This window comes from Notamacropus eugenii, chromosome 3, assembly GCF_028372415.1.
Source record: "Notamacropus eugenii isolate mMacEug1 chromosome 3, mMacEug1.pri_v2, whole genome shotgun sequence".
NCBI lineage: Eukaryota > Metazoa > Chordata > Mammalia > Diprotodontia > Macropodidae > Notamacropus > Notamacropus eugenii.
Window position 1 is genome coordinate 361,030,703 of NC_092874.1, and position 25,018 is coordinate 361,055,720.

Sequence of the window (25,018 nt, forward strand, 5' to 3'; positions counted from 1 at the left end):
TAACAGAGCACTCAGCACAGTGCCTGGCACAGAGTGTGTGCTTAATAAACATGTATTGATTGATTATTAATTGACTGATTTGCTCTGCCTAACAATACTAATTTGTTGCAAAGAAGGATTCTATTGGGAGAAGGGAGCTATTGGGAAATGACAGTACTGGTTTGTTTGTTTTTTTTATAGCCATAAATAAAGCATTTTTAAAGGAAATGGGGGTAAAAGGATATTTCTTTCTTGAATAAAAGAGCAAAGGATCATGGTACTGATGTAGAAAGGAGAAAAGTTTAAGTAGAAAAGCTGGGAGCTGAAGGAATATATTTGGGATGGCTTTAAATTCTAGTTGAAATAGGAAGTAAGACTATCAATTATATAAAGGTTGGGTTGGGAGGTTTAAGAGACTGGAAAAGCTTTGAAATAATAGCTATGGGAAACTGGGTAGGGACCAAAGGGATGAAGCCAAGTGTTATCAAACAGCAGAAAGAGAAAGCTAGCAAGAATTTGTAGTAGACATAATCTGTACAGTGCTATAACTTTCTCCATCAAGGCTGGGCAGCCTAGGAATGGAAATGAGGGTGAGGAAACACTTTGATGTAGATAAATAGGACTGAGAATTGACAAAGGGTTTAAGGAATGTCAGGAGGCTGAAGGATTCTCGAATTCTAGGAGGATCATCATTTAAATGATTTATTATGGAGTCCAGGCTGGATAAGGAATTAGATAAGAACAAAATAGGCTTGATGGTCTGGGAACAAGGAGGAATCAAGTTGTCTGAGATAATGATATTGGCCAAAAAGCAGGGCTGATAGACGTGAGAGAGGTGTCTGGATGAAATAATAGAAGACAGTGGTCAGCTATGGGAACATCACAAATGCAAAAGTAAGAAATTCCAAGTAATGATGAACTCTGACCCAGGACTAAAAAGTTTCCAGGATTAAAAATGCCATGTAATTACAATTCTGAAATTTGAGAAAGGCCAACAATATTCACACTGAGATTGTCTGGGATGACTAATTTTATCACTGTTAGTAATCTAGGACATTGTAGTATTAATAGCTATAAAACACATAATACCTATAATTCCTATAATCCCTTATAATACCAAAAAATCCTATAATAAATTTTTTGTATAAACTAGCAATCAACAATTGTGAATTCAAGGATTTGTCTTAATATTTTTTTTTATTTTTTAAATGAATTGATGAATTAAGAGCTACAAGGGACCATACAATATTCTCAGTTCCTGGGATGTCAAAACTGTAGCTAAGGCAGAGAAACTCATGATTCTGCAATTTCTTCCACCTTTTATGGGGCCTAATCTCTTATTAAATCAGGGGTCAAAAATTAAGCATGTAGGTAAGCTCTAGATTTTAATTTTTCAGCAAAGGATAACAATGGATAAAGGAAGATTTAGGATTGATTAATTTGATTACTTTTAAATTATTTTCTTGCTTTTACTTATATCAGTATGAAAATGACTATCTTCAAAATGATGCATTGATATGAATAAAATACAGGGTTTTTTACTATGTTAGATAGATATGGCTTTCATAATATAAAAAAAAAAACTCAGTTCTACCAGAAAATTAAATAATAATACATGTTCAAAGCCCCCAAACACTACAGTAATGTTTTTTTCTTAGTTGTCCTAAGGAAGGGATTATATATGAAGTCTAATGGTGAACAGATAGTGTTGAAATAAGCATAAGACAATCTGTGTTCTTTCTACTCTTGACTGCTGTTTACTAGCTTTGTGACCTTGGACAGGTTACTTAATGTCTTTGGGCCTCAGTAATAAATGTAAAATGGAATAAATTATTTCTAAGATTCCTTCCAGCTCTTATATTTTAGTCTATTAATTCACAATATAATTCTTGTGGTTGTTTAGTCATTCAGTCATGTCTCTGACTCTTCGTGACTCCATTTGGGGCTTTCTCGGCAAAGATATTAGAGTGGTCTGAAATTTGCTTCTCCAGCTCATTTTACAGATGAGGAAACTCAGGTAAACAGCATGAAGTGACTAGCCCAGGGTCACACTGTTAGTAACTATATGAGGACACATTTGAACTCAGGTCTTCCTTATTCCAAACCTGTCACTCTTACCAACTGCACTATCTATCTGTTCCTACATTATATTTATTAAGATATTAAATTATTTTTGTTTCCATATATTACAATTTAAATCAATATAACATACAACTTAAGAATTCTGTTTTGTTCAGTGACTAAATGGATGGCAAAGATGATATGCCTATATGATCTGCATAAGACATGAAAGTAGGGGATATCCATTGGATAGTGGAGTCAAATAAAATATTAATAGGTACTGCCAAAAACTTTGAGGTGTAACATGAAGCTATGACTAGCCTCTGAACTCGAACTCAAATTCTGCCTCTGAAGCTTATTACCTGTGTGACTGTGAGCAAGTCACTTAAGTTCTCTGAGCATCTGAAAATTCTTCTGAGACATACAGGATGAGTTATAATCCATATACTTGTGATGGCAAGCAAAATAGGATCTGTTGTTCTTTTTATTTTAGTATAATCAAGTGCCTCTGATAGAATCTTGCCTTTATCAACCAAAAGTCTTTACTAGGAGTAAAGTACAGAAACAAGAGTTTCTTTAACTAGAAATGGTATGTTTGTATTGTTAATTATTTTATGTGATTAAAGATCTTCCCCACCCACTAATGAGCCTGCCCATTAAGGGGAGTTTGATTAGGGAAGATTTGCGGGAAGGTCCAAGCCTTGTGTTAATGAAGCACTAGTTCTCAAGGGTTGTGATGCCCTCTGGCTTTCTAAAAAAAGGTATAAATACTCTGAGTTGAAGTTTTACTTTTTGGCTTACTGGAAGTGTTTGTTTGACCAGACAAGGACTCTGGGAAGCTGCTAAGGAGCCCCCTGGCTTGGAAAACCCAGATGTCTGTGCTTCCCTCTCTGATAACTATAGTCAGACAGTTGGATCTGTCTGTTGATGGTCAGGCAGAGGAAGCCATGTCTGTTGACCTTTGATTTCTCTGTATTTTCTTTGAAATTCAGGGTGCTGACTCCCCTGAACTAGGTGAATGATACATGTGCTTGATTAAAGTGATTGTTAACCCCTCAAAAGTTGCCTTTCCTTTCATGAATGCAGATGTAAGAACCTGTGATAGCAGCCTCCCCCCCCCCCCGTTTATATTGGCGTGCTTATTGATACAATAATTTATCAATGAAATTGATATCTTCACTCATAAATATCTGTTTTCCCAAGAAAATACTTAGAAACACCATAATTCTGGATTTTTAAAATTGAGGAATGTATCTGTTCTATTTTAATACTGTCTAATAAGAACTTTTAAAATGCAATGGTTCTTGAGAGAAAAACAGAATTTGTGCAAATATATTTAATGTAGTAAAGAATTCATCATTAAATGTATTTATTAGGCTTATATATTTTTTGTTATTTATTATATTATATTTATTATTTCTCTGATAAGATACAAACTACCTAGACTGATATTTAAAGATCTCCATAATCAATGTTCTGTCTATTTTTTTCTCAGTTTTATTTCATACCTTGCCTTTTTTTGTCTTGAACTGGTCTGCTCCCTGTTCCACATATGCAACAATATATTCCCCCCTCAGTCCCCAACCCTTTGCACATGTGGTCACCTTTACATGTGATACACCCCTTTCTCACTCCTAGCTTCCATCAATCCACATGCCATCTCTTACATGAAGATTTTCCTGAAACCTCCAATTACTAATGCTATTTTACTCTTAGATTTACTTTGTATTAACATGCATGCAATTTGCATCAAATTACTTATGAACATATTGTATCTCCCCCTTCCCCACCTCTAGAAATCAAATTTTTCTCTGCATCCCCCATTGCTGTTCAGCCTTTCAGTCATGTCTGACTCTTCATGGCCCTAGAGACAATACTGTCAAAAGGGGTTTCTCAACAAAAGATACTGGAGTGGTTTGTCATTTCCTTCTCCAGTGGATTAAGGCAAACAAAGGTTAAGTGAAGTACCCAGGGTCACTCTGCTAGTAAATGTCTGAGGTCAGATTTGAATTCATGTCTTCCCAACTCTAGACCCAGTGCTCCATCCACTGAGCCACCTAGCCTTGCTTCAAAGAGTTCACAGGATCATGAACAGTCAGATATGACTGAACAGCCTGCATATAGAAGGTACTTAATTGTTGAAAGGTTGGTTGAACTAGACTCAATTAAAAACTTATTTTTGGATTTCACAACCAAACTCATGGGTTCTGAATTAATGATGAATTTTATTTTCTTAATAAACCCAAATGTTTGATTCTAATTTTTTAAAAACTTGAGCAAACATGTATGTAAATACTTTTTTAAATAAAATGTAAGACATCTTTCAGTTTTTGGTTAGCTGAATATAAAACCTAATTTTGAGTCCATAAAATCACATAACAGGGTTCCCCTCCCCCCAAAGACACATTCACGGAAGGACAAAGATCAGAAATGATTGATTTTATTATTTTTTACTCAGAATTCTTTCTTTCTTCCTTCTGTCCTTCCTTCTTTTCTTTCTTTATTTATTTATTTGACATTTATTTTAACAAAATTTTAGGTTCCAAGTTTTCTCCCCTTTTATCCCCTCCCCCCCCAAACACCAAGCATTCTAATTGCCCCTATGACCAATCTGCTCTCTCTTCTATCATCCCTCTCTGCCCTTGTCTCCATCTTCTCTTTTGTCCTGTAGGGCCAGATAACTTTCTATACCCCTTTACCTGTATTTCTTATTTCCTAGGGCAAGAACATTACTTGACAGTTGTTCCTAACACTTTGAGTTCCAACTTCTTTATCTCCCTCCCTCCCCACCCCTTCCCTTTGGAAGGCAAGCAATTCAATATAGGCCAAATCTATGTAGTTTTGCAAATGACTTCCATAATAGTTTTGTTGTATAAGACTAACTATATTTCCCTCCATCCTATCCTGTCCCCCATTACTTCAATTCTCTTTTGATCCTGTCCCTCCCCATGAGTGTCGACCTCAAATTGCTCCCTCCTCCCTTCCATCATCCCCCCCCCCCACCCTGCTTATCCCCTTATCCCCCACTTTCCTGTATTGTAAGATAGGTTTTCATACCAAAATGAGTGTGCATTTTATTCCTTCCTTTAGTGGGATGTGATGAGAGTAAACTTCATGTTTTTCTCTCACCTCCCCTCTTTATCCCTCCACTAATAAGTCTTTTTCTTGCCTCTTTTATGAGAGATAATTTGCCCCATTCCATTTCTCCCTTTCTCCTCCCAATATATTTCTCTCTCACTGCTTGATTTCATTTTTTTAAGATATGATCCCATCCTCTTCAATTCACTCTGTGCACTCTGTCTCTATGTGTGTGTGCGTGTGCGTGTGCATGTGTGTGTGTGTAATCCCACCCAGTACCCAGATACTGAAAAGTTTCAAGAGTTACAAATATTGTCTTTCCATGTAGAAATGTAAACAGTTCAACTTTAGTAAGTCCCTTATAACTTCTCTTTGCTGTTCACCTTTTCATGCTTCTCTTCATTCTTGTGTTTGAAAGTCAAATTTTCTTTTCAGCTCTGGTCTTTTCATCAAGAATGCTTGAAAGTCCTCTATTTCATTGAAAGACCAATTTTTCCCCTGAAGTATTATACTCAGTTTTGCTGGGTAGGTGATTCTTGGTTTTAGTCCTAGTTCCTTTGACTTCTGGAATGTCCTATTCCATGCCCTTCGATCCCTTAATGTAGAAGCTGCTAGATCTTGTGTTATCCTGATTGTATTTCCACAATACTTGAATTGTTTCTTTCTAGCTGCTTGCAATATTTTCTCCTTGACCTGGGAACTCTGGAATTTGGCCACAATGTTCCTAGGAGTTTCTCTTTTTGGATCTCTTTCAGGCGGTGATCTGTGGATTCCCTGAATATTTATTTTGCCCTCTGGTTCTAGAATCTCAGGGCAGTTTTCCTTGATAATTTCATGAAAGATGATGTCTAGGCTCTTCTTTTGATCATGGCTTTCAGGTAGTCCCATAATTTTTAAATTGTCTCTCCTGGATCTATTTTCCAGGTCTGTTGTTTTTCCAATGAGATATTTCACATTATCTTCCATTTTTCTATTCTTCTCTCTTTGTTCTGTGATTTCTTGGCTTCTCATAAAGTCATTAGCCTCCATCTGTTCCATTCTAATTTTGAAAGAACTATTTTCTTCAGTGAGCTTTTGAATCTCCTTTTCCATTTGGCTAATTCTGCTTTTGAAAGCATTCTTCTCCTCACTGGCTTTTTGAACCTCTTTTGCCAATTGAGTTAGCCTATTTTTCAAGGTGTTATTTCCTTCAGCATTTTTTTGGGTCTCCTTTAGCAGGGTGCTGACCTGCTGTTAATGCTTTGCCTGCATGTCTCTCATTTCTCTTCCCAGCTTTTCCTCCACCTCTTTAACTTGATTTTCAAAATTCTTTTTGAGCTCTTCCATGGCCTGAGCCCATTGAGCGGGCTGGGATACAGAAGCCTTGATTTCTGTGTCTTTGCCTGATGGTAAGCATTGTTCTTCCTCATCAGAAAGGAAGGGAGGAAATGCCTGTTCACCAAGAAAGTAACCTTCTATAGTCTTATTTCTTTTCCCTTTTCTGGGCATTTTCTCAGCCAGTGACTTGACCTCTGAATATTCTCCTCACACCCACCTCACCTCCTGATCCTCCCAGCCAGTGCTTGGGGTCTGAGATTCAAATGCTGCTTCCCAGCCTCAGGGCTTTTGACGGGGGCGGGGCTGCTATTCAGTGTGAGATTAAGTTCAGGTGCTCAGGTTGGGGCAGGGCCGCCTCATGGGGCTCAGTTCCCTCAGGGGGTTTATGCAGAGACCTTCAACAATAGATTCAGGCTCCTGCCTGCTTGGGGAGCCCTGGTCTGCTGCTGCCTCAGCTGCTGCCTCCCGAGGGGGCCTGAGTTATGGGGGCACCCCACTCCCTTCTCTACCCGCCAAAGAGACCCTCTCACCACCGACCCCCGTCACCTGTGGGTGGAGGGACCTGCACGGCCACTGGAGATCCTGTCCCTGAAGCCTGCTCAGATCTGCTCTTCTCGGTACTGCAGGCACGGCAGGGCTATACTCGGCTCCCAGTCCCGGCGCCCAGTCCGCGGCACGAAGGACCTTTTGCGAGAAGTTTGAAGGTCCCTCTGGAACAGAAATCTCCTTCGCTCCACTGTTCTGAGGTCTCTACTGCTCCAGAATTCGCCGTGAGTTTCTTTTTACAGATGTTCTATGGGTTGTCAGTTCGGAGCTATGTGTATGTGCGTCTTTTTACTCCGTCATCTTGGCTCCACCCCCCTCAGAATTCTTCTTTAAGATTCCTGGCTACTCATTCATTCACTGACCCTAACCCTATCATTAAGTTTGCTAAACAAACAGAGATCAGAGGTCTGTGTGTTCCAAGAGTTTCAATCATTTTTACAACTTTTCAAGAAGCATGGAAATGAATTGGTATCCTTAAAGACCAATGCACTGATAAAGTACTCATACTATTACCAAAAGAAAAGTTCAAGGTTGAATTCTTCAGTAGACAGCCATGTGAAATGGATATAAATGAAATAAATAGAAAAATGTGAAGTAGCTCAGAATAAGTAACAACTCTTTGGTTGTAGTTTGGATAATGTAGGGGTTTTATTTTTTCTTTACTCCCTCCCCACAATGCCTCATATAGTGTCTTTATCGTACAGAAGAGGCCCTTAATGTGAAAGAAAGGCAAGAAAAGAGGAGGACATAAAGACAAAGAAGGCAGGAAGGAATGAAGGAGAGAGAAGGGAGGGAGACAGATCCACAGATTGCCTAAAAATGTTATCTTATTTGTGTGACTGATTAAGCAAAATGTCATTCTTTAAGCTAGACTACAAACACCTAAAAATACATTATTAAAAATTTTAAGTAAAGATTTTTTTAAATGAAAAGGGATTAACTATTTCCTTCCTTGTGGCCTTCTACTAGAAGCACCTAATTCACAAACTACCTGTTTTATGTATTTTTAATCTAATGAACAGAGGACAATGTCTGTCAAGGAAAGAAAATCTGTCATTCTCTATGATTAGTATGCTTAAATGCCTATGATAGGAAGTTCATCCTATTTACAAGAAAGAGAGTGGAATGAAAACTTTCTTTTTAAATATAAGCATTTACTCATTTGAGTCAATTTTAATTAATTTTAGATAAAGAAAACAGAGTTCAATTATAGATACTGTTTGGAATAGTCTCATGAAAGTCCTCCAATTGTCAACACAAACTAGCAAATTTGGTGCACAGTCTCGGATAATAGCACATAGCAAAAATCTTCTGAGGGTTCTGGGAGGCAATAAATAACAGATTCTTCTTAGAGCAGAAAGGCATCCTTTGTCCTTTTCTAGCACAGGTTCTGACCTTCCATGGTACATCAATAGCAGGAGTCTTTTTATTCCCTAGACTCCCCAGTTTTGCATCTTATATTTTCTGTAGCTTTAAGAGCTGATTGGGCATCTAGATGCAGATTTTGCATGTCACATTGACAGAGTAAGGAAAGATATGGGATATATGGATTTTCTTTTACAATTAGTCATGGAAAATCCATTATATTCATAGTCATATTTCTAAAACAGTTCAGAAAGAAAGTGCTTTGTAAAATTCTAAGTATGATTCTTCACATTCCCATGAAAATAATTAAGGTAGGTTCACGTTATCTATACTTTGCACTTCTCTGAAGTCCTTTATTATCTCTTTCCTGTTTCTCCTTCAAAAAGCAATTTAACATGCCTTTATTACTATGAAATGAAAAGAAAAAAAGCTTTCATAAATGTTAAAGCAAATCAGAGTAAGGCACAAAAACGGTAGGAAGTGGTCAAAAGACCAAAAATTAGATTTTTCAAATAGACAAGAGATCACTTTCCTACCCCAGGTCATTAAGCACTTGAGTTCAAATCCTACTGTGGACAATGTCACTTAACTTCTGTCTGTCACAGTTTCCTCATTTGTAACATGGAAATAATAATAACACCTACCTCAAAAGGTTTGTTGTGAAGATAAAATGAGATAATATTTATAACACATTTCTCAAATGCTTCCTATTATTGTTATTAATGAACACATATTTTTTAAAATGAAAGAAGGAAATTTAAAGATGCTCCCCTTGCCCTAAGAGAATTTCAGCACACTACGTCTATTAAAAGAAATGGCTCTTCTGAGGTGGCAGCTCCCACTTGTCTAGGAAAATGTTTTTGAGTATAAAAGTAATGCAACAAAGCTATAAGCTTTGCTCAACATCTTATTATAAAACTCCATTTTCAGAATTTCATTAAAATAATACTCAAATAGGTATTCTAAACCAAGGATCAGATTATGTAAACCTTCACAAAGAATACTTACATACATGCCTATAAACAAACTTGAATTAATATCATCTGCTATTACATTTTAAATATGTATATAAGTGGCAGAATCTTTATCCAACCACCTTTTTCTCAACATAGCTCTTCTCCCACTTACAACATCAAGGTTGTATCAAGGTCTTGAATTAACGATCAGGAAGCCTGCTGGATGAATATTCTGTACATAATTTACAATCTTAATAAACCAAATGCCATTTTAAATATATCCCTTTCTAATGCTTACACTTGAACTAAACATGATCGACAATAGTGATAACAACTGGACCTCCTGCAATTTTAACCCAAGTGAGGGAGATGCCTCCATCAATGCTGGTACCTCCATTTATAGTCTAGAAAAGAGATGTCAAACACAAGGCCAGAACCAAATTAAAATGTAATTGGGAAATATTCAACAAAATAAAAAATTACATTAAATACAACATTGACAATACTTATTTATGGTTTCCTAAGTCAACACGCCACCAACAGGGAGGCATTTGTACTTGAGTTGGGCACCACTGGTCTAATGCCCTGAGAAGTTGAAGTGATTTGCCCCAGTCACAAAATGAGACTTGAATTCATGTCTCTGTGAGTTTACTCTCCACCATGCCATACAGGACTGATAAGACATAAGTAATATCAATTCTTAATATTCTATCAGCTACTACAAAGGTGAATTTATAATAAAAATATTTTAATAAATGTTTTAGTGCTTTTTAAGTGAAGTCAAAAGCATTAAATATCTTTTTCAGGTTCAATATTCACTGCAAAACAAAATGATCTGTGCCAAACATGCCCTGCTCTCTATGATTAAATTATCAGATGAATCACTAGATGATGACAAACTTTTTTTAAGGATTCCCAGAGTTTGAGTGACATAAACAAAGTTATTTAGTCAATAAGAATTAAATAAAACAAATATAAAACAGACGGCCATAGTAACCTGAGAGCATAGTTAACCAGTTTATGTTTCTGTACATACCTTGGGGGTGGGAGCGGAGGAGGGCGGGGAACCATGGGAAAGGGAAATCATAAATCTTTTACTTTGAAAAAAGTCATCTTGAAGGCTATTTGGTTTTACTTCCTTACCCTGGACATGTGTTGTCATCTCTTTCTGGTCTTTTCCAAGCTTCGAGTCACCTAAACAGAAAAGATCACATCAGCTGGTTAGAGAAAAATATTTATTCGGTCATTAATCTGCCACAAGTAAACACTTAGGTTTACCATATGCTGAAGCACTAATATTGGGAAACAAAGAGGAATGAGACTTTTCTATGATAATAATTTTTGCAAACTCTCTTATGGCAGGGACATTGTACTGTATAGTTACACGGGTTGAAATGATCAAAATATTTGTCGATTGCACCCTACCTTCTGGTGATGTACTTTATATTTAACATGCCTGGTCCTTAAACAAAACAAAACAAGCCTTACCATATTTTGTTATTGGGACTGTATCTGAAGCTGTTCTAGCTGGTAGATTCTCCTTTAACTCACTCTCTCCTTGGTATAGATTTTAAGAATCAAGCGTCAACTCCATGCTCTGATGAATTATCGGAGCAGGCTTTGTTTTACTTCAGAAAAAGGACCCTCACTGTGACTTAGGATGACACAGATCATCCAGGAATGGATCTAATCAGAAAAGAAAGAGGACCTGTTACGTAACAAGAATCAGTATGGCTAGTAGCAGCAGTGTGGATTTGAGTCCAGAATTGGAAAGCAAGGCTAAGTTGGGGAGAGGAGGGTGGTGTACAAGCAAGGCTGGAACAATCCACATGATGTAATGAGCCACATAAGATAGAAAGCAAAGAGAGTATAGGAAAATGCCTGACTCTTCTTTTGGGGGGATCAGGTCAGCTCCCCCTGACCCAGGAGGATTCCCAGTTCTGTGTGAGACTAGAGCAGAACATCTTTGTTGGAAGGAGCCACAATGGGGCTCCAGGAAACTATAAGTATTATAGAGATTATAATAAGCTCTATAATGATTATTATCCCCCATAGTGGAATAGTAGTAGAAGGGTGGCTTTACAATTAAGAAGCTCTGGTGTCAAATCCTTCCTCTGACATGTTTTCTATATAGTTTTGTGACCAGAGACAAATTATTTAGCCTCCCAATACCCTCTCATGCTATACTGTAGGTGAGTTGCCAAACAGTGCCATACACAGCATAGTGCCTGGCACACAAGTAGGTACTTAATATTGACTTGACTTGCTTATACTAAGGGAGGATCCATTCAGAGATGTCCTAAAACTGATAAAACTGAAGGTCTTGACCTTCATACTTACACACTATCCAGGTACAACCTCCCTCATGTTTCATTTCTTTCCTCTACAAGTATAAGAAGTTTATAAAGACTATTTTTCCTATGTAGATGCATAATAATATTTCCCTATACATGATGCTTTAATTCTGAATTGTAACATCTCTATATAATAAACAAAATGAAATATTATATATATTCTCTTTTCTAGGGAGATCAAATAGCTTTTATTGCTATACCCCTATTATTTTTCCTTTCCTACAGCTCCCACCCAAATTCTGCTTCCTCTGTCATTAATAATGTTTTTAAGCAATAAAATTTTAGTCATTTGTCCTCAGTTTTAAATATCCATCTATGCCATATCCTACAGAAGCATTCACGGAAGAGTTTCAATGTATATTTATATATACCCATGTATATTATATAGATATATATATAGTCATATATATTAAAATCCACTGTAAGAGTCTCTCATTTTGATGCACACTTAGAGATTCTGGAGTCACTTTCCTTTGTACTTTAGTTAGAGCAGACATGAAAGGACATGAAATTCAACCTTTTTAAATAAAAATAATAAATAAAAGTAGAATTAAGGCCCTCTTTCTCTAATTCCCCCTTCTCAATCCTCTCCTTAAAATCACCCCAACATCATTTACTCTCCTTTCTTCCTATGCTCCAGTCTCTGAGTAAGAGGTGGCCCTTCTGCTTACTTAATCCCTTGAAACTATTCAGGCCCATGTCCTCCAGAAACCTGCCCCTTTGAGGATCATCCCTGACTTCGTAATTTCCAATTTCTCCTTCTCTTCTGGCTGTCTACACACATAACCAGATCTCCATCATTCTTAAAAAGCCTTCATTTGATGCTCCCGTATCCCTGAGCAATCATGTTCCAACTTCATGTTTAATAACCAAATTCCTAACTGTCTATATTTATTGCCTCTGTTTTTTTTTAATCTCCAATTCACCTTTCAACACCTTGCACACCAGCGTTCCTCTCTATGACTTAACTGAAATCATTCTCTTCAAAATCAACCAATGATCTCTCTCTCTCTTTTTTCCCTTTTTTGCTAAATTTTTATCTTTGCTGTGTTCTATGGGAACTCCTGTGGGAATATGCTCTCCTCCTCTGGGATATGCTCTCTCCTCCCTGGGTTTTTGTGACACCATGCTCACCTTCTACCTATCCTTCTTTGCAGGACCGTCATCCATGTCTTTACTTTTAAATATGGGTGATCTGAATTTTCTTCTCTTCTTTTCCTATAGTCTGTCTCTCTTAATAACCTCAACAACTCCCTTGGGTTCAATGATCATCTCTGCAACTAGCTCTCAGACCTACATATCCAGCCCAATAGATCTCCTGCTCTAATTTTTTTTTTTTTATTGAGTTTCTCCCCCTAGATATCCTACAGACATCTTGAATTCAACATTTCCAAAACGGAACTCATTCTCTTCTGCTTTAGACTTATCCCTCCTCTAAACTTCTCTATTTCTGTTGAAGGCCACAATTCTGTTAATTATCCAGTATCTCAATATGAAAACCATATTTGATTCATTAATCTCATTAAGATCTCACACCCAATAAGTTTTCCAAGTCTTATCAATTATATTGCCCTAATGTTTATATTTGTCCCTTTCTCTCCATTCTCACAACTATTACACTTTACCAGGTTAGCCTCCCCACCACCCCCATCACCTCTGACTTCAAATATTCTAATGGCCCCTTAACTGGGCTCCCTCTCTCTAAACTCTCTATTTTCCACATAGCCGTCAAATAATATTTGTAAGTCACAAAACAGACTGTGCCATTCCCATATCCTAGAAGCTTCAGTGGCTTCCTCTTGCTTCTATGGAAAAATATAAATGTTTCTATTTGTCAGTTGGAATCTTTCTTATTTTTGTTCAAGATGATCTTTTCCAGTTTGATTATGCCTTACTCTATTTCATGACCTCTATGTTCCCTCCACCCAATATTTCACTTCCCAACTCCATACCTTTGTACGAGATGTCTCCTGTGGCTAGAAGGTTCTTTTCCTTTCTCCCTGCCTCTTGGAATCCCTAGCTCCTTCAAAGTTATGCTTAAGTGCCCATCCTAAAAGAGAGTTTTTCTGATTCCTAATTATTATACCTCTGCCCTGAAATGATTTCATATTTTTGCATGTATGTTGTATTTACTTACATGTTTATATGTTGTTTCCCCTAGTAAAATGTAAGGTCCTTGAGCACAGCTACTTTTATTTTTCTCTTGGTATCACTGGTGTGGTGCCTAGCACTGCATTGTTCTAATAGCCTCTCCCCTCCTTTCTGACTTGAGAACTTTAAAAGATCAACCACTGTCTGGAAGTTTAGAAGTATTTGTTAATAAATTTTATATAATTCAGAATCATAGTTGCAAACTTTTTTTGGAAGTGAACATCATAGAAAAGAAAATATCCAAAATAGATTTAATAGGTTGGGGTCTAAAAGTAAATGTTGTGCCATCTTCAACATTAGTTTTCTGCAAAGTGGTACCCATGGGCATATGGGGGCTGTGGCCTGATCCAAAGGGGGTCATGGCGCAACCCCACAGAAATATGTGATCAATCAGTGGGAGGATGGGTCACCTCCTACCCTCTGTGTAATCACTGATACTGAGGCTTGTGATAGAGTTCTTCGCCTTGTCACCAGATACTGTCCCATTATACCTCCTTCCTCAGCAATGGAAGCTACCAACAAACTCCACTTCTGCTTTGGTCACTGGCCCCTCAGGGAAGTTATAACCTAGCTGCTACTAGAATTAACATAGCAGCTGCTACTCAAGTGCCATTGCACACTTACCCAGTCTTTCTATCTCCCCTTTCCATACTCATGACCCATCCCTTGGCTTTATTCTCTAGGTAATAAATAACAGATCTGCCTCTTCCCTTTATGTTGTGTGTTGCACAACATGAGAAGGCATAGATGAGTTGTGGTCTTCACAACACAAGCCATTACATTTGCTCATACCCCACCTCCATCTAGCTTCCAAAATTCGTTATTATTGTTGAGGATACTACCAGTCTTTTAGGAACTCTGGTCAACTTTGGTTGACCAGACTCATTTCACATATCCAGTCAGCCAAATCGTTTTCTTTCTATTTCCACATCTTTTGTATATGCCTCTCACACAAGCTATCACCCTAGTTTAGGCGTTCGTAACCTTTCGTTTGGCCACTGTGGTAGCCTTCTAATTGTTCTCCCTGACTCAGGACTCTTCCCTTTCCAATTCATTTGCTCACATAGCTGCCAAAGGCATCTTCCTAAAACACAAGTCCGACCATGTCTCTCCCCTTCTCGATAAATTCTAGGAGCTCCACATTGATTTAGGATCAAATATTGTTTTATTATTATTCAACCTTTTAAAAATTTATATTTTAAAGGCTTTATAATGTATGTAATTATAGCCTAGTAGTTTATGTATATATTTTACAAAAGAACTAAATATATGTGTGTGATGTATGAATAATTATTTTTACTACTATAGATGTAGAATCAAAAAATTTTGGAGACAACTATTCTAAGGTAATTTCAGGTTTCTTGGCTACTCAATTTTTATCTGCTAAGAATATTTACCACTATCACCTGCTAAGCTCTCTCACTTTAACTTCAGTTCTTTCCTTTCATACATATAGAGCAAAATCTGAAAAGATAATGCTGATCACTAGTTGTCCTGTAGCAAAATTCAGAGTCAGGATGGTGCCCCGCTCTGATGCTTAATCCTGTCTTCCAAACTTTGCTTACACAAGGGGCTCATCAGTATAGTTTGGAGCTTTGATATGTCTTTCAACTGGCATCCAGGCTACTTTCCTTAAGAAGGCTACATAGGAAGGAAGGAGGACATAAGCTTTTAAAGAGTGTCTACCATGTGCCATGGCACAATGATAAATACTTTTCACAAATATTATCTCATTTGATCTTTAAAACAACCCTGTGAAGTAGGATCTATTACTATTTCCATTTTACAGCTGAGGAAAGTGAGGCAAACAGAGATTAATTAGCTTGTCCAAGATCACATAGCTACTAAATATTTGTTTAAGACTGGATTTGAACTCAAGTCTTCCTGGCTCCAGACCCAGTATCCTATCCATTGCACCACCAGCTGCCTCCAGGATAGAGTGCTTTCCATCAAAATTAAGAAAACAAACAAACCAACCTCTGAGAACCTCACTATTTGAAATTAGACTTTCGTAGACATATTTATCATCTCTTCTTGTTCCAGCCCTTATTCTGAATTGACATCTTTGTACCTCCTGGTTCTGGACCTGGCCTTCATCTCAGATGGTGTCTTTTACCCAATGGATTTTGCTTCACATCTTATAGTTCTTATGTTTGAAGATCTGGTCTTACATGTTGATCTCCAATGAACATCTCAAAATTCTACCTCATGTTATATCTGTGTAAAAAGACGATAATTATATACATAGTCCTTTAGAATAGCATTTTAATTTTTTTAACAGTTTGATGTTTGGCAAAATGAGTAGTGAGCAATATCTAACAGGTCAATATGTTTAGGAGCTAATGATAATAATAAATAACTGGCTCTCAAATAGCATTTTAAAGTTTGCAAAGTGTTTAGACATGAAAGTAGCATGTATATTGCCACATAGGGTAAAGTTTGGCCGAGGATCACTTTTACCCCTTCAGAGTTTATTACACCGAAACCAGGACCATGGGCTTGGCTTTGAGTGTTAAAACCCTACCTTCCTTCCATCTGACAGCCACACTTTTAAAAAAGTATTATTTATTCATTTTTGACACTTTTTTAAAAAAATGAGTTCCAAATTCTCTCCTTGCTGCCCTCTCATCTCCTCCTCCATTGAGAAGGCAAACACTATATCAGTTATAACATGTGAAATCATGCAAAACATATATCCATATTAACCATATTGCAAAAAAATAAAGTGAGAAAACTATATTTCAATTTGCACCAAAGAGTTCTTTCTCTGGAGGTAGATAGCATTTTTCTTCATGAGTCCTTTGAAACTGTCTTAGATCAGAGTAGCCAAGTTTTTCACAGTTGATCATCATTACAGCAATGCTGTCACTATGCACTATGATCTCCCAGTTCTTCTCATTTCACTTTGCATCAGTTCATATAGGTCTTCTATGTTTCTCCTGAAACCACCCCCTTACCATTTTCCACAGCACAATTTCTCTATCACAGTCATATGCCACAACTTATTTAGCCATTCCCCAACTGATGAACATCCTCTCAATTTCCAATTCTTTGCCACCACAAAAAGAGCTGCTATAAATATCCCTATACATATAGGCCCTTTCCCTTTTTCTTTGGTTTCTTTGGGATATAGACCTAATAGCGGTATTAATGAGTCAAAGCTTATACATAGTTTTATAGTCCTTTGAGCCTACTTCCAAATTGTTCTCCAGAATGGTTGAACCATTTCACTACTCTATCAATGGTTCATTAGTGAACCTATTTTTCCCTCATCCCCTCCAGAATTTTCTATTTCCAATAAGCATAAGGTGATGCCTAAGAGCTGTTTTATTTGCTTTTCTCTAGTCAATGATGATGGAGAGAATTTTTTCATATGACTATAGATAGCTTTGATTTCTTCCTCTGAAAACTGCCTGTTTTATCTTCTTGGATCATAGGAAATGGCTCTTCTATTTATAAATTTGACTCAGTTCTATGCTCAGAATATAATTCAGAAATGAGGCCTTTATAAGAGAAAACTTGCTGTAAAATATTTTGATATTACTTCATAGTCTGGGGTACCTTTTAGCAAAACATAGTTTTCCCAACTATCCCTTTTAATTAAGTATATTTTGCTTTTGTTTTGTCTAAGGTCACGATACTTATCCCTGTCATTTGAAGCAGATTAGATTCTGTTCTAGGCTCTTATTTGAATTCCCTGTGTGTCTTTCATGTCTCTTGTAAACAACATCTTGCTGGAACGTGGTTACTAATCCATTCTGCTATTGTCTTCTATTTTATGGGTGGGCAACCACACTTTGTGTGGCACTACTACACAAGTGCTTTAGCCTAGGGGAAAGCTGGCCCTCTGTTAGTCATAGCTTCCTTCCTTTGCTTTTTGGGGAAGCAAGAAGACATACAAGTTATTAATAAAATCATAAAAGCTCAGATCTCCTGGATCAAAAATGGTTCAATCACTAGGGCTGGGTCTGACCCTAGCCTATTTAAGTTCTTGTGCATTCAGACAGTGATGAGTCATGGCTATCTCCCCATTTGTACTCTCTGTACCCAATTAAAGATATTCAGAACTCAAAAACAATCTAAATCAATGTTATCTTTAAAGAAATCCACCTTTAAAGAACTATAGAGAAGTGCAAATAGCTTTAAAAGAGTAACCAGGAGAACTATACATAGCACCTGTTACTGCCTACAGGCAGGCATTATCAAGGGGAATTTCAGGGGAGTAAAACCTTTCAGAGCTTTCTTCAGTCCTTAACATGGAGAGTTTAATGGGCAGTTCCAGTCTTAGGTTCTTAATGCCAAGATGCCCACGGGGATCCTCATCACTACTCCCTTAACTAGTTATTCTGTGCTCCCTCCCTGCTACAGCTGACTCTCCTCTCCTCTCTTCTTGCTCTCCCATCACAATGCACCCTTTGGCTTCAGCTTCTCTCCCAGCACCATTACGGACTCCTTATGTGTGCCTCAGTGTGTACCTCTGTCTACCTTTATCTCCCTCTGTCATTCTTACAGAGTCATTTAACATCTCCTGTTGTGTTAGAAACTCCACCCTCTAGCTCAGAGACAGCTACAACTGAGTCTCTTCCTAGTTGAGGAAGACTTATAAATCCCCGAATGTGTCCATGAGAGCTCAGGCTCTTACCCTGCCCTCCCAAAGCGCAGCCAGTATTTCACCCTGTGACAATACACATATACTGTCTCATTTGAGCCTCACAAATTCTTTAATAGGATAGAACAATAGCTGTCATTGTCTCCATTTTACAAAAGAGGAAACTGAGCCTCAGACAAGTTAACTGACTTGTCCATGGATGAGTAAATGCCTGAAGCAGGATGGGAAACCAGGTTTTCTTGAGGTCCCATCCCCAGTGCTTTGTACTTATTATGTGCAAGTTACTGGTGATAAAAATATAAAGATATGACCTCTTCCATCAAGGAGTTTTGGATCTGCTAGAGGAGGAACAACAAGGAAACACATAGATATTGATAAAAATAGTAAGTACACATTAGAGACAAACATGCTATAAGAAATACAAGGTGAGAAACAATTTAGATATTCAGAGGTCAGGGAAGGTTTCTTGGAGAAAGACACCTTATAGAATGGAAGGGATTTTAACAAGAAGAAATAATCTTAAGCATTGGAAGTTAAGGCATGTGGACTTACAGGAACAAGCAACAAGTGACCTTAGCCCCAATGCCCCTTATCCAGGTCCATAAGGAGCCAAATAGGTCTTGGGCAAGTCCATGAGTTGTATTCATAGGGGAGCCTATGGGGTCCCTTTTGTCATTTTTCAGATATGTCCAACTCTTTGTGACCCCATTTGGTGTTTTCTTGGCAGAGATACTGGAATGGTTTGCCATTTCCTTCTCCAACTCATTTTCCAGATAAGGAAACTGAGGCAAACAGGGTTAAATGACTTGCCCAGGGTCACACAGTTAATAAATGTCTGAGGATACATTTGAACTCATGAAGATGAGTCTTCCAGACTCCAAGCCCAGCACTCTATCCACTGTGTCACCAAGCTACCCTAAGGGTTTCCTACATTCATATGATGTACTCAGACTGACAATCTTATTGCAAGGAAAACACTTTGTAAACCATAAAGCCCTATGTAAACGAGCTGTTATTTATTTGTCAACTTCCTCTCTAGACCCAGCTTCCCAGACTCTCTTTAGTAAACTAAGCTCTGTAGCTGAGTAACCCAAAGCAAGTCACCTACCTTCTCACCCTGTTTTCTCATCTATAAAGAGAGGCAGCTATACTAGATGACATCGAAGATCTTTTTCAGCTCTAACCTTCTAGGATTCAATGATTTATTCTAAGATGCATCTTTGTATCCTCTTCCATCACCAACATAGTGTCTTGCATATAATATCATCACTTCTTGCCCGGACTGTTGCAAAGGAACTGCTATCCCTTGGTAAATATGAGTTAAATGATGAACAAGTAAATATATGCTAGACTAATGCAAATAAAAGCTCTCTTCCCCCCCACCGCACCCTCCATTCCTACCTATCCAAAAGTATTCGGTTCTTTCAGGTTTGAAAAGAAAATGTGATGCTAATCCTAAATTTATCTGAAAAACCACTTCTCAACACAAAAGATAATAGGATACTATAAGTTAAAAATTATTTTCCATCTTTTCCACTGGCACATCTCCAAAATCCCTCTTGTTTTTCATACTATATACTCATACTATAAAATCACTAACTTCACTATCTGATTTCCGGTAAACGACCCCGCTCTGGTACCCAAAGTCATTCTTCATCTTTATTATCACTTGAATCCTACAGCGAATCCACTATAATCAGATCATTCTAGTATTCTTTGGAATTTTCTTTGCCCTTGTTCCTCCATTCTTTATTCTGACAACCTTAAGGCAAAAGGCCAGCCTGCTGTGTCACCAGTGTGGCAGATCACGCTTTTCCATCCTAACTAGATAATTAAGACTCTACAAAAAATACAATTTTCCTGCATCTAATTTTATATGCAAAATAGAATACAAGGCATTATATATAGGTATAACATACACATGACATACAGATTCTACACACATTCATAAAGCAATATAAATATCCTTGGTTCTATTTCTTTAAATATGTTTTTGCAATATTGACTTTTAAATATAGTTCCTTCTACATATAGATACTAGGATGAATGTATTTCATTCATGGCATTTCCTGTACTTATTTCTTAATAAAAATAATAAACTGATAATGTATGTATCTATATGGACTTATTTAAAGAATTATAATACATAATTGTATTATATATAATTTTATATATTATAGTGTACATAATATATAACATTAATATAATGCAATATTATATTAATAATTAACAATAATATAATATTATATATAATTGTATCATATATAATTAAAATATATAATTGAAAGTTTTTTTTTTAATCCCAGTACACAAAAATTAACAGTCTTTTACAGCATTTCAAGGAATAATTTATCTGAGTAAAGGTTATAAGACACATAGTAAAGTATTTTCTTGGCCTTAGGGCCTGAAGTTTCCTTCTTAACTGGCTTGAAACAGTCTCCACATTCTGCAGTTCCAAGCTACATTTAAAGCCTTATTTCATGCTTCCTCCCCGTTCTTTCCAGCTCCTTACATTCCAACCATTCTGCACTCTCCAACTTACTGCATCTGTATGTGCCATTTTCTAAGCCTGGAAGAGACTTGCAAGATCATCAGGTTACTGTGTCTCTTAGTTGTAGCAGTATTGCTCTTCCTTTCAACACTTATCTCAGGTGGATCTTTCTCTGATCAGTCTCACCAGCTGGAAGTGACTTCTCCCTCACTAATCACTCACCCTTTAATTGCATAGAATAAGTGAATTATTGTTGCTTGCGCATATGTCTTATGACTTGCCTAGACGGCAATGTTCTTGAAGGAATTACCTTTTCTAATAGTGTCATTGATGATGACATAAGAGCTAACATTTAGATAATGGCTTCACAGTTTTCAAAGAACTTTTTGTTCATTATTGCCTATCACAACAACCCTGTGAGGTAGTATTTTAGAGCTGGCAAAATTAAAGGGAAATCACAGAGCTTAGTGATTTGTCCATAAGCATGTCACTAGTAAGTCAGAGGAGTAGACTTCAAACCTATATATGTCCGGATTTCAAATACAACACCCTTTCCACTACACCTAGCATGGAACTATGTGTATAGCAGATGCTTAAGAAATGTGTGTTCATTTGAATTAATGGATGAAAGCATAAAACTTCAACTTAAAACTGTCATGGGCACTGAAAATGTAGTGCCTATCCCCTGATTTATTTAAAACATTTTACCTCTCAGGGGAGGGTGGTCTATTTTTAGCTTTAAACATCTACATCGGAGGAAAGGTATGATAGATATAATAACTCTGTTTATAAGTGAATATTTTGTTAAATATTATCACTACTGGCAGGCAAACTTTTAAATGTATAATTTTCCATATAACTTTTCACAGCTCCAGTAAGGGGGATGTAGTCTACTCAAATTAAAGGATTAAAATTAGCTCATGCGATAATCAGGAAATTCCTCCGGGGCCATCCTATCCAAGCAGACTGAAGGCAGATGGTGCTGATGTGTTCAGCATAGAGTAGTGTTGATCACAGAATATCTGCCAGTCAAACATGGCAGAGAAATGAGATCCATCTGTGTTTGAATTATTATAGCAAAACCATCCAGTGTAACTACCGGAGCTGTGCATTTTCCTATGGTATAGGAGACACAGAACAGACTTTCATAAAAGGAGGATAAAATTGCCACATGCTAAATAAACAACGATAACAACAAAGCATAAGTATTACCAATTGACTATTCAATGACACCATGAATTCTCTCTTTAAAATAGTTTCATTTTTATTATATAGCTCTTTCAGTCCAGCTCTACCTCTAAAAAAAAGTTCCCAACCATACAAAGGGATGAGGCAAAGATGAAATCCAAACAAGTCCAAATCTCTGCAATGTTTTGAGGTCTTAAAAGGGTATCCTATGAAAAAAATCAGAGTTGGAGAAGCTATCAGAGAATGAGCACAGTGTTAACAGAGCTTTGAAGTGGATTAACCTTTCTGGAAATCAATTTGAATTTATGAAAGAAAAGTGACTATATTGTCCATATTCTAACTCAACAAGTACATGATTGGTCATAGATCCCAAGGATATCAAAGATTCGCTGCAGTACTCTTCATGGTAGCAAAGAACAAAAAACCTAGTTGGGTCCCATTGATTGGAGAATAACTAAAAAACTCTTATATACACAATCTGTGTAGTGAAAAGGAATATGAGGGTGAAACAATCAGAATGATATACAGCATGAAAAGATCACTAAAAAGGAAGCTAAACTCTGAAAAATGAAAAACCCAGACAAGATAAGATAATGAAATAATCCTTAAGGCAGAGAAACAGAAATTATTATTAATAATAACAATTATTATTAGTATTAGAGCAGAATAGTACATATTGTCAAATTCAATAGACTGTTTCTGCTTAATTGTTCTCACAAACGATTATAATGTATAGATCAAAGACATCAATAAAACATTTTTCAAAAAGGTAATTCTTTGAACATGAGTGAATGCTTTTAAATTGGATTACTGAAATTTTCAAAATATTTCCAGTGGCAAATTTTTTCATTTGCTTTTAAATATGTTCTTGTTCCTCTGATTGAATTTAACTCTTCTTAACTTTGGAGTAGAACTGTGACCCAAGTGAAAGTAAATGGAAATAGCAATGAATCCTCAAGGATTTCAGGAACCCTTTTACAGTTACAAGCTAAAAACAAGTAGTTAAGGATCAGAAGGAGACAGTGGTATGAAGGAATATTTCCTTATTATCCTCAATCAGTCTTTCTCATAAAAACAAACAAAGAAACAAAACCTTTGCTTATGATCTTACAATTAGTATATTAAAGAGATAAGACTTGAGCCCAGGTACTTTCCTGATGCTTATACTTGTTTTCTATTAAGTGGGTCACAGTGCTGCAAAAGACATAAAATACTGCAGGCAGGAGCATAATTATGTTTCTAAAATTCATGCAGGTGGAATTTTATGACTTCCAGGTACTTGGGACAATACATCATATACACATATTTGTTGTTGTGTCTGTCCTTTGTTTTCAAAGAGGACCATGACATCAGGGACATGATGACATGACTTGCAATTGACTTTGATTTGGGTGAGGGAAGGCTGTGCAAGGTCACCAGCCTCACCTTCTCCTCCTGAGCCATTTGGGTCCAAGGACCAGATATTCATCAGGATGACTGGAGATGGCCAGGGATGCAGTGGGAGACCCTGATCCTTTTAGGCTAAAGCCTTTTCAGGTACTCACTTAGAGTGAGGTAATGCCCATTCAGTGAATAGGCCTCTTTAAGAAGTAGTTAAGGGATGGCCCCTTTAATTAGAAAAACAAAAAAATCAAACTGGGCGGAGCAAAACCCTCAAGGCTGCTGCTCCAAAGAGAAACATCGGTAAGCCAGGAGGGCCCAAAAACAGCCATTAAGAGGAGCTTGGGCAGGGACCTATTGTGGGCCAATCTATGGGCTTCAGAGTGACCAGAGGTATTTGATAATTATGGGGGGAAATCTCCACAAATATAGAAACAAGAGTTAGGCTTAAAATACATTAAGTTAAGCAAGGACACATGCAAGAACAAAACAAGGGAGAGCAAGTTTTACAAGGATAAATAGAGTAAGGGAAGGAATAGTCACAAGCAAAACAAATTTCTATTTTGGAAGGATTGCAAAAGAAGGATTAAAGGGAAAGAAAGAAAAGATGAGAATCAGTGATTGAGGTCAGGACAAGAAGAGGAGGGGCAGTGAAATGGAAACAGTTTTAATCAGTTTCTAGTGTATATATACACATATAGAAATATATATATATATTTCTAGTGCACATATACATATAATTACGTATACAATCATAATTCAGAAAGTGTCATCTTTTGCTAAAATTAAAGAAGGTTACAATTATCCAGTTTGGATATTAAGATAATGTTAGTAAAGAATTCTGTATACCTCAAAGTACTATATAATAAGACATTATTATCTTTAGTATTTTCTCTCTCACCCCTTTAATGATTATTTGCACCCTCAGAGGTTTAAAAAAAAGGAGGAGGGGAGTTCATTTTTGCCACTTGCTACTAGCTATTCTGGTTTGACCAGTAAATGATTGAAATTGTTGCCTTTTATCAGGTTTTGGAGCAGGAAAATATCGAATTCAGAGATTCATTCAATATATGACCTCATTAGTATGGATAATTAAGAATTGGCTTAGAATGAAATTACTGAGACTGGTTAACAGATGGTGCAAATATAATAAAGACAATGTTACTTCACTACATTGACAAATTATATTTCAAGTATTTGTTAGCAGTAAAAAAAAATATTCACACACAATGTGAGAAAGATTCACTTCATGGTTTTATAAAAAAAAAATCACCACCAATTCATATCTATATAACACTTTTCATTCTCCCTTAGTATTCTAGAGTAACTAACACAGATTATGCTAATACCTTCTCATTGCTTCACTCAGTTCCCATGCTGCTACTGCGTCCCTATAAGAGAAGGAAAAGGAGCTACTGAGTTAGGGTAATGCAGTTGAGTTCCATTACTATATGGAGAACCCACCTCTCTCCTATGATATCCTCTAATACCAGCTAACATTCATTGGCGCAGAAAAATGACCCCCTCAAAAAATTGTTAGTTA

The 25,018-nt window shown here is 36.9% G+C and overlaps 1 protein-coding gene across 8 annotated transcripts in view; it reads right to left on the reverse strand.

Moving 5' to 3' along the window:
• The window catches only part of PAM (peptidylglycine alpha-amidating monooxygenase), a 384,053-nt gene that overhangs the window by 275,174 nt on the left and 83,861 nt on the right, over positions 1-25,018 (reverse strand). For 7 of the 8 annotated variants that reach the window (XM_072597316.1, XM_072597321.1, XM_072597320.1 and 4 more), the window contains exon 3: positions 10,446-10,496. The gene's annotated coding sequence lies outside the window, so the exon portion shown is untranslated. Of the gene's footprint in view, positions 1-10,445; positions 10,497-24,824; positions 24,867-25,018 lie in introns of all 8 variants that reach the window. The other variant, XM_072597317.1, reaches the window with a different exon arrangement.